Source organism: Beta vulgaris, chromosome 8 (assembly GCF_026745355.1).
Source record: "Beta vulgaris subsp. vulgaris cultivar EL10 chromosome 8, EL10.2, whole genome shotgun sequence".
NCBI lineage: Eukaryota > Viridiplantae > Streptophyta > Magnoliopsida > Caryophyllales > Amaranthaceae > Beta > Beta vulgaris.
The window spans coordinates 25,248,864-25,259,899 of NC_079209.1; the positions used below are offsets into that span (position 1 = coordinate 25,248,864).

Here is an 11,036-nt window from a genome sequence, read left to right on the forward strand (position 1 = left end):
TTTATGAAATTGAATTATTTTGAAATGGTTTAACTATTCCCCAAGTAACCACTTATCACGTAATTCTTACTGCTACACGTTTTAAGTGAGTTAGTGGGTTAGCTTCTTAGTTGCCAAGTAAATTTAATTATTTCAGAGCATGGGGTTAGTTGGTTTATTAGTGAAAATTTAATTCATGCCTACTTACTCTATAAATAGGCGCCTAATCCCAAGATTAATTTGCGTCTGGCATAGCTTAAAATCCTAAGTTGTCTAAAGTGTCAGTGCCTTGTTCCCAAGAGAATTCATACTTACTATCTTTGGTTTTTACTCTTCCATTATTATCAGGAATTTTATTTATTTGGTTAAAGGGTTTGAGTGAACTCCTATAAGTGTGAGAAAGCTTTGAGTGAAGCAAGAGAAATTATAAAAGAAAGGAACTTCGAGTGACGTTTGAGAGGAACTCAAGTTGTGGTCCGAGAGAATTAATAGGTTTGTAACAGAGTTGTTGATCTATTATAGTGAAATTTTGAGTTAAATCTCTTGTGGTCGAGGTTGTTTCTTCCTCTTGGGCCTAGGAAGCTTTTCCTCGCTAAAATCTCTTGTGTTCCCTAGCTAGCTTTTAATTCCACAAAAAAGTTAGCCTTTAACCATCTAGTATTTGCAGATGATATCATCTTGTGTTGTAGTGGCAAAATCCCAACTATTTACACTATGTTACAGGCATTCAATCTTTTTTCTGCTTGATATGGTTTGTGTGTAAATGAGTAGAAGTCCAATTTTTATACTATTGGGGTTAATGAGGAAGATGTTAGAAGAAGTCAATAGATTTTTGGGTTTGTTCACAGTACTCTCCCAATTAAATATCTTGTAGTTCCAATTTGTGCTAAAAAAATTGTTATAGTTGATTGCAAGAGTATTGTAGAGAGAATGGTTGCTAGAATCAAGTTGTGGAGCAATATGAACATCTCCCATGTAGGAAGAATCCAGCTAATTAATTCGGTCTTAGTTAACGTTCATGTTTATTGGAGTCAAGTATTCATCTTGCCAAAGACTGTTTTGAAGGAAATTGAGCAAGTTTGCAGAGCTTTCTTGTGGAGTGTCAACTGGTTTAATAATAAACCAAGAAATATAGTACATTAGTGGAAAAATGAAGAAGGGCTGTGCTGAAAAAGGCCTGTAGGGCTGCGCTTTTTGACAGCAGCCCTTTCAGTATTGCCCTACTAGTGAAGGGCTGCGCTTTTGTACAAAAGCGCAGCCCTGCACAACAGAAGGGATGCGCCTTTCTACAAAAGCGCAACCCTTCACTTAGTAGGGCAGCACTTTTAGAAAAAGCGCAGCCCTTCTGAAGTAAGAAGGAATGCGCTTTTTCTAAAAGCGCAGCCCTACTAAGTGAAGGGTTGCGCTTTTATAAAAGGTGCAGCCCTTCTAACTAAGTAGGTTGCGCTTTTGAAGAAAAGCGCAGCCCTTCTTAAAAAAAATGAAATTTCGAAATCGCGGGCTTTCAAATATTGAGCGGGGATTCAGATATATTATCCCTCATTCTCTCTCCTCTCTCACGTCCCTCATTATTCCTTTCCTCCTTCTCTTTCATCCTCTCTTCTCTCTAAAAAACTCCTGAAATGAATTGCGACAAAAACCCTGAAATGATTTGCACTAAACATGCCGACGGAGTCCGATTGCCTATTGTGATACCTTTTCGGAAGCGGAACGGGCCAACGAGTCAAACTCATCGCTACGTCGTGACGTTTAGGCTTTTTAAGCCATCCGAGTTCGTTTAAGCCTCCAAATAGGCATTTTAAGTTTTTCCGATTTTTTTTCCCCTTAAATTATGTATTAGGGTTTTGTTTTATGTATTTAAACATTATTAGGTTAATGTTTGGAGGTAGTTCTTGTATTTTCAGATCTATAATGTTCTTGTATACTTCTTTTTGTTTATTTTGATTAATGTTCTTGTATACTTCTCTTTGTTTTGATTAATGTTCTTGTATACTTCTCTTTGTTTTGATTAATGTTTCATCTTTGTTTTGATTAATGTTCTTGTATTTTCAGATCTATAATTTCTTCTCTTCTGTATATTAGTTTTTGTTCCTTTTTTTCATTTTCGTTTCATTCTTTTTTTTTTGTTTTGGGTTCAGTATTTTCGTTTCGTTTCTCGTCTCTTCTGTTTAATTTCAGAAAATGTGAGATTATGAGTAAAAAAATGTCAGAAATTTTTTTTTTTTTTGGTAGGAAGGGCTGCGCTTTAAGAAAAAGCGCAGCCCTTCCTTTTTTTTCCCCTAGTGGTATGACAAAGGAGATGTTTTTTTAAACAAGAAGGTGGCTTGGGTATAAGAAGGATTTTGGTTCCTAATAGGGCTGCTTTAGCAAAGTATGTTTGGGCTATAAATGTTAAGCAAGATAGCCTATGGATCAAATGGGTCAATGAAGTGGTACATTAAAAGAGATAATTGGTGGAGTTATGTGCCACCAAGTGATAGTTGTAGGTACTTGAAATAAGTATGCAAAGTGAAAGAAGAATTAAAAGCTTATTTCAGCCAGCAAGAGCTTGTTGTGATTCCTCGGTATAGTATTAAACAAATTATATGAAGATGGTTGGTGACTCTATGAAGGTTTACTGGGATAAGTTTGTTTGGAATAGACTATATATTCCTAAGAACATGGTAATTAGCTGGCTGGTGATGCATCAAAGGCTGCGGATAATAGATAAATTAGTGTAGCTGGGAGTAACTGACAATGCTCAACGGCAGTTATGTGCTGATGGAATTGAATCTCATGAACACTTGTTTTTTTAGAAGATCTTTTTCAATATGCTAAGGTTGTGCTTAGCAAAGTGAAGCAATGGTTGAAGAGGAGCTCATCTGAAGATCTTTTTCAAAGACTGATGTTGTTTCTAGGTAATAGCAGGAATCCATTATGAGAAAAAGAGTAACTGGAGCAATTTTCAGTGACCTAGTATATAACATATGGTGGGCAAGGAACACATCAGTTTGTAATTTTGTGGTTTTGCATCCAGATTTAATCTTTTGAATACTCGGAAAATGGTTCTGAATAGAGTTACGTTAGTTTTAACAAAGAAAATTAGTTCTAGAGATAGTGTAATATCCCTAAAATTTAAACTTGCTAATAATAATTAATGGTTAAATTTTTCCTTGAATTATAAGTTATGACTGAAATTTTGTTACTCTATATCCAAATAATGATAAAAGATATACAGTTCTTTAAATAAATATATGTTGTATATAGTTATGTATTACAAGAGTTGCAATAGTAACAAGTGAAGGTGAAATCAAATAATTACATTAGTAAAAGTAATAAGAGAAATAATAAACAAATTCATTACTAAAGCTTTACAAAGTACGTCTAATCAAATATCGGCTCAACTTGATAGTATAAAGAATAAAAAAGGAAAAAAAAAGGAGAAAAAAGAAAGAATAATAATAAAAAAAAAAAAAAAAAAACCAAATGTCTACTCTAATTTTATTCCCCATCGGTCATCTTCATTTTTCTTCACATAATAACTCAACAATGGAGTTTTAAATCAAGACATAATTTTTATACACACAAAAACTCATCTTCATTTAAAAACTCCAATCCAAACCAAACTCTCCTAAATTTTCAATTTTTCTACCAATTTCATCCACACAATTCAGAAAAATTAGTACTCAAATATGCCTATAAATAACCATGATTGCCTCCCTCAAATCACCATCATAAGAATTCCACCATATTCGCCGGAAACCGCCACCCACAACACCCCCTTAAGCTTACCTATTTCCGCAATACACACCACTCTCCCTGTTTCGAACCAAACCACCAGCCCACCACCCTTCGACCGACTACGGCATCGCCGTACTTCTGCCACCACACGTACCACCCCACGTCGTCGCCTATACTCGCCTCGTTTCTCTCCTCTCGTCCACCCTTTCTCTCTCTCTCTGTCTGTCTTTGTTTTCTTCTCCCTCCTCGTTGCGTCGTCGAGCCACCCCCATCACTCTCGTGCCCTTTGCCGTATTCACCACTGCCGCACCCGCGCCTCTCGACACTGCTGCTGGAGCTCCACCACGCCGTGCCCAGCCTTCCTTTCTTCCTCCCCATGCTCAGTGAGCAGGAGGTATGTCCAATGCCTTTTTATGTTTTAAGTTGTTATTTGGGTTAATAACATCGTAGGCCCGAATACCCAAACTAAACATGCCTCTAAATGGGCTCAAATCTGAATTTGTTTAGTAAGTACTTTAGCTACATCAATTCATACTTCTACTTTGTTGGCTAAGTTTTAATAAAAGAATTTCGATTAATCATGTTCGGTAATAGTAATTGTAAATTTACTCTTGTAATCTAAAAATCGTAAATAAATAATAGAAATTTAATGATTAGCTTGGTTACGATCATTGAAAGTGTTTTTACAACTTATTGAAGCTAATTTACTTATTAAATTGAATAAGGTACCTAGTATTATAAACAAATGATAATTATAATCCTATTAATCAAGTAACATAAGTAAAGTTAGTTATAAAAACGTAAATAAAGAATAATTCCAACAACGATATTCAATAATAAAAGTAATACTAATAACTAAAGGTCATTTGTTAAAATAAATCGAATATTTATATTTTTGTTGCGTCATTTCATGGTTAGATTAAAAGGAAAGGATATTATAGCCTCCTTCAGCTTTCAAGGTTATTAAATAGGAATCGAGGTAACATCTATTGCTAACACCCGCGATCCCCTACAAATGTGTTTGCGAAATCATTTTTGAAGGTTTTTGTGACGTGATCTTCATTATGGATTGTGTGACACTTATATTGTTTATGTATGAGTTTTTCATATATGTACACATATGTTATGAACTTATGAGTTATTGATGCTCAAGTATAATTCACAAAAGATCTAAGGCTTATGTCGATGAATGCTAAATAAACGAAACATGATAAATGAAAGTGAAAAGAGGTTCTACCAGTATAATGTTACGCTTATTATCTACTTTATAGTCGTGCACATACCTTCGCACTCGTCGCAGACCTAACAAGGAAGAGCGCTCCTTGAGGGGTACCACAAGTTATCTCCCTACTCTATTTTTGTGTGAGTGGTGTATCCAACAAGGAGAGTGCTCCCTGAGGATCATCGCAAGGTGGGAGACGTCCCGCAAGTCTATACTCGTCAGTTGCCATTTTAAAAGATGAAAAGATAATGGAAACTTATGAAGCATCAAGATGCTACTTATAATTGTTTACTTTGCTATTATTTCATTATGGATTTGAAATATGTTTTACTATATTCTCTTCTCCCTATTTGCAAATAAAATGAATACTACTACAAAAAAGGGCAAACATAACACCCCTAAATTAACTCTTATTTAAGCAACCGTTATGTAAAGTCTAAATTTAACGTTTTAATCGTAGAACTGTTACCTTAGGTTGTATTGATAATATATCACTTAACACTTATCTTAGTGTGTGTTATCTTTGCTATGAAATTATTTTGTAATGCTATAATTTTTTTTATGAGAATAATAAAAATTGTTATCTTTGCTTATTATTAATAATAATAAATCTGTCAAAATAATTAAATTAAAAAAAATAAACTGTCATAGCTAGAAATTAGGAGCACTTACTATGTATCGTTGAATTTTTTATCTAAACCGCCCTTTTTAACTTCTAAGTTGTTGTTCCCATGTCCCCCATTACTTTGGAAGAAGTAATTGACGGTAAAAGCAAACCAAAGAAAAAACGAAGAGAGAAAAAAACGAAGGAAGGAGAAAAAGTGAGAAACCCTAAGCCATCGCTGCCCCGCCGAACCCGGCCATTGTCGTCGCCCCCGTCGAACCCAGGCCCTCCGTTGCTGTTGCCCCGTCGGAAGCTATCTAACCCAAGTGAGTTGTTTTGTTTTCTAATCCCTTAGTTTTGATTTTTTTTTACATACATCTCTCTACTTCAATAATTAATGCGCTTAATTTGGTTGACCTTCATAATTTAGGCCCCAATATTGAGAATTGAATTGCTTTAATTATGGTATTAATCTAACTTATTGATTGATTTAGCTGACTTTTCATCTTCTCGTCTTTCCCATACTGATACTATATCTCTTTCAATTTCTTACTACCTCCGTTTCAAAATAAGTGCAACATAGAGAAGTGGCACACAGACCAATGTTCCTAGAGAGAGAAAGTTGGGGACCACAATAACAAAGAGTTTAGGCCACTTAATTGAATAAAATATCTACCCTAATTATCCAGTAATTTTATATACCAACCCCTTTCATTTGCCATACACCACAACAACACCACCACTGACCATCGCCACCGCCACCGCCGCTTCTGCCGCCGCCGCCACCACCACCAGCAGATGATTTCTTTCCCTCTCTGCCACCTCTGCCCACCGGAAAACACCCATTTTTCCTCCCCCACTCCCGAAACCAACAACTCCCCTTCGAAACCACCCCCCAAATCACCACCATCTCCTTCGAAACCACCCCCCAAAACCACCAACATCCTTTTCGAAACCACCCTCGAAATCACCATCATCCCCTTCGAAACCACCAAAACCACCAACATCCCCTTCGAAACCACCCCCAAAATCGCCATTTCAACCTCAACAACCACCACCATCGTCATTTTCTCTCTCTACCCACCACCACCATCGTAGCAACATATCACAACAACAAAAAACCACCAGATCTAACACTACCGTCGAAGTGTTGAAATCAAACGTCAAATTTGGGGAAAGGTGAGGGAAGGAGAGGAGTTGGAGGAAAAGAAGGAGAGGAAAGAGAAAGAGAAGAGGATAGTTGAAAATTCTAGAAAATAGAAGGCAATACCGGTAGGGTGGTGGTGTCGGTTGGGTGGTGTTGGTTTGGTGGTGGCGTTGGTGCTGGTGGTGTTGATTTAGTGGGTTGAGTTGACAAGAGTGGGAGTGGGTTAAGGAGAGAGAGAGGTGATGGGTTAAGTTGAGGAGAGAGAGAGAGGGTGGTGGGTGGCTGAGATGAGTGAGGGGTTGGGTCATTTGGGTGGGTTGATTAATTAGTTGATTAATTAGTTCTATTTAAGTTGGTAAATGATAAGTTGATTATGTTGTTGGAGAATTAAGTAATGGCAATTCTGTAAATAAAAAGAAAAAATCTTTCCAATTTAAGCTATGTTGCACTTATTATGACATTTCCTAAAATGGGAAATGTTGCACTTATTTTGAAACGGAGAAAGTATTTTACAATATATATTTTTAAGTTTGTGTTGAAAAGTTTTAAATTTTAATGACGGTAAATAAGTATTGATTTAGGAACAAATCAATAGTTCAACCCATCTTTAATTTTTTTACTTGCCAAATTTGAGGAAAAAACAAATCAGTTGGGTATTGGAATATTGTTGTGTGGAAACAACTAGTGCAGTACCATAGACATTTTTATGTTTTGTGTCCTTTCACATTGTGATTGTCTAAAGCTGTTGATATCTGTTGCTGTTGTTGCTTCTGTTTTGCCAATGCTAGTGCTACTGCTCTTGTGTAGAGTGTAGACTTTGTTTTCTATCACCAGTGTTGAATTTCTGCTGATATAACTTTCTGTTTTTAGCATCTGATGCTTCTTTTTTTTTTCTTCTGTGACTTCTTTTCTACTTTGAACTTTTTTTTTTGGGTGTTGCTTCTGTATCATGCTGTTGCTGTGGTTCTTTCTCCTTGGCAATAATCACAATTGTGACAAGCTGCTTGTTTTGCAAATAGTGCCAAGTTCTACTCACGTATCATCCTCTGGGACTAATAATCTAATTATCATCACCACTGCTGCTAGAGAGAGACGAAAATGAACAAGAAGAAGATATTTAAACTTGCTAAGGGTTTTCAAGGTAGAGCAAAAAATTGTACAAGGATAGCAACAGAGAGAGTGGAGAAGGCACTTCGGTACTCTTATAGAGATCGCTGAACCAAGAAGCGTGATGTGCGCTCTCTTCGGATTGAACGCATCAGTGCCGGTACCCGTCAACATGGTGTAATAATCCCTTCTATCTTTTATTTTGTTTTGATCAATTTGAATCTTCATAAAAATATAAATCATGAGAGTTCTTTTAGAGTTACATTATATAAAGGGTTGGGGAAATGATAATATTGTTTGGCTCCGGAATCAATAGCTTAAGTGGGAAAGTGACATTCTTTTGCGGATAATGTTCCTTTATCGAACATATGTTGATTGTTGAGTTTCAACTTAAAAATGTGGCAGGTTGAGGTTAGAAATTTAAATGGTCTGGGTTTTGATCTTGTTTGAGAGTTGTATAGTTTGTTGGGCACTTAAATTAATAACATAGTAGGATAAGTGAGAAATTCTTTTTGTTTGAATCACTGCTCTCATTAAATAATAACTTCACAGATTTTGTTCTCTGTAGAGAAAGACGATAATTAGGTTCTGATATATTTGTATTGCTTGCTGCATGATTATGCTAAACATTGTGTTATAGCTGTTTGCTAGATCTTTCAGTTCTGTGTTTGTATTCTAGCTGTTCAATATGTTGTGCCTTCTCCCCCATAACATGTTTTAGTTAAAATCCTGTTATATACTGGTGGAAATGAAATTCACTGCTTAACAGAGGTTAGTCAGAGAATAGGAAACAAATATAATTTGGAGAAGGAAAGATTTTAACTTTGTATTTATAGCCCTACTTAGAGATTTTTCTCTCACCCCTCTTGACATTCTCTGCTAATACCTGCTGCTATCTGACCCCTGACATATTCCTCGACGTAATTCTCTAGGTTTTTTTATTCCTCTAGGTTTTTTAATTCATTGAAGTAGCAGATAATCTGGAAAAAGGATGTATCAGAAACCACCTTTCTTTTATTGTATGTTTAACCAGGATTATCTATGGACCATTAAGATAATATTGTTGTATCAGCTTTGGGGTGTTGACTTAAGTGTGAGAATGAATTTTAAAGAAAATTTAGTCCAAGTTATCTTATAAACAATCTGCATGTATATTTTGGTCTCAGGTAAATTATGGTAACTTCATGTGTGGGCTGATAAAGGAGAATATTCAGTTAAACAGAAAGGTATTGTCTGAACTTGCGATGCACGAGCCTTATAGTTTCAAAGCACTAGTGGATGTATCGCGCAATGCTTTTCCAGGAAACAAAATAGAACCCAAAAAGGTAGGCCTTGCTACAGTATTATGATGGGCATGGTTTGCTCACTGCTGGTATCTGAGATCTCTCCTTCAATCTCTGTTTCGACCTGCTTTATTTCTTGAAGGTTGAGGATCTTAAATTATTTGAACTCGACATCTTTGCTCTTGTTTTGTTTATCTTATAATAGAACTATATAGGATTTGGATTTCTGCAATAAATCTTAGTTCTTTTTATATTCTTTGATAATTTTTTGTTTGGTTTATATATCTTTGCCCTTGGGCTGTTCTAAAAATGATTGGTCCTTTTTAGGTGTTTACCGGATGTTTTTGGAAGTTGGAACTCTAATGACACTTAGATTACTGGAGAAACAACAATGAAATTAACCAATTATCATTAGGAAGAATTGATTTAATCGGTCCCAACTTTGGGCGTCCTGATAAAAACAGTCCTAACTTTGGGCGTCCTGATAAAAACAATCTCAACTTTCGTTTTCAACTTTTGGGGCTACTTTACACACGTGGTCTAGGTGCACAGGTTAGCTGCCAAGCCTGTTAAAAAAAAAATTAACCCCTCATTTTCCTTTTTCTTTTTGCATTTTTACGCTTAACTACTGTTTCTCTATTTCTCACCTTCCTCCTCCCCCGCTCCCCCCCCCCTCCCCTGCCACGCACTACCGTCCCCACTCTCTCCCTTACCACTACCATCCCCACTCTCTCCCCTACCAAGCTGCCACACCTGGTTTTTGACTTATTGTCTTACAATTACATGTTTAACGATTTAATGTTTTGTTTGCTTCTGGGATTAATATCAAACTGTGTTATCAGTTTGATTGAATGTGATATTGGATCAGTGAGTTATATGATTAGTTTTATTTCCAACATAGCAATGTAATTTTTGAATAGTAGGTTCATATTTCCACCATATCACAAAGCTATTCGGGAGTCGTTTGATTACATTCGACCATTGATTAATTTTGGGTGAGTCAAAATGCAGATGGTCTTTGATAACTTAGATTTGCCTCTGTTCAAGTTGGCGCATTGGAGAAACATGATCTACATACAAACAACATTGATGTTGCCTTCCTTACCAACAATTTCAAAAACTGGAATCTTGACATTGCCTTTAAGAATGGAGAATCATCACTAATGTTGTATGAGTTGATCAAATTTCATACATAACTTATCATCAAGTAGCTATAGTGGTTCCTTAGTTGATGTATGCTCGGGTGTACCGATACTTTTTGTTGGTTCTTCTAACATTGATTCATGGACTTCCTCCTTTGATCCTAGTGCACTTTCAAGTTAAATATTTAATTAGAACTTTGATCGAAGGACTTTAAAGTTAAATATCTACATTATTATGATATCTAATTTTGTCATCATTTCAGGTTAATGGCAAAGGGGAGAAAGCGTGACATGGTACCTCAAGAGAATGCAACCTCGTATATCGAGTATGATGATGATGGTAATAGGTATGAACGTGAGAATTCATCTTCTTATTTGTTTCCTTTTAATTTGTGCATGATTAATTATAAAGTTTAATTTAAATACTTTCAAGTTTTTCTATATGAATACTTATTTTGTAATTACCTTTATTCTAGTACTATCAAGGCACTGGTCCAACCTATTCTCAGGAGAAAATTAATGAACTCAGGGAGTTGTGGATTACATATGTCGGAGATCAACACGAAGCACAAATGATGAATGAGTTCTAACTTTCCGCCTAATTTTTTTAACCTTAATCCACTTTTGGACATACATTATATTTTTTGATTTGGATATTAATATCATGTGGATGTGGTTATAGGATAGATTTGATCTTGTTTATGATATAGATCAATATTGATATGTATATATAGTAGTTTTTTTAGAAGTTTAGATTTATGAATATTAGTTGAATTATTTTGCAATGTAAAGAATTTTGGAAGTTTGGAATATCAATTCAATTTATTGGTTA

General features: G+C 35.6%; 1 long non-coding RNA gene across 2 annotated transcripts; it reads left to right on the forward strand.

Annotated features, from left to right (window-relative positions):
* The first annotated feature begins 3,027 nt into the window (after positions 1-3,027).
* Positions 3,028-11,036, forward strand: LOC104883804 (uncharacterized). 2 transcript variants are annotated; one of them, XR_788620.4, is made up of 6 exons: positions 3,028-4,093; positions 5,675-5,851; positions 7,692-7,956; positions 8,946-9,104; positions 10,468-10,551; positions 10,681-11,036. It is a non-coding gene; the product is annotated as an uncharacterized LOC104883804 (long non-coding RNA). The 2 variants fall into 2 exon arrangements; XR_788619.4 differs by having other exon boundaries at positions 3,033-5,851.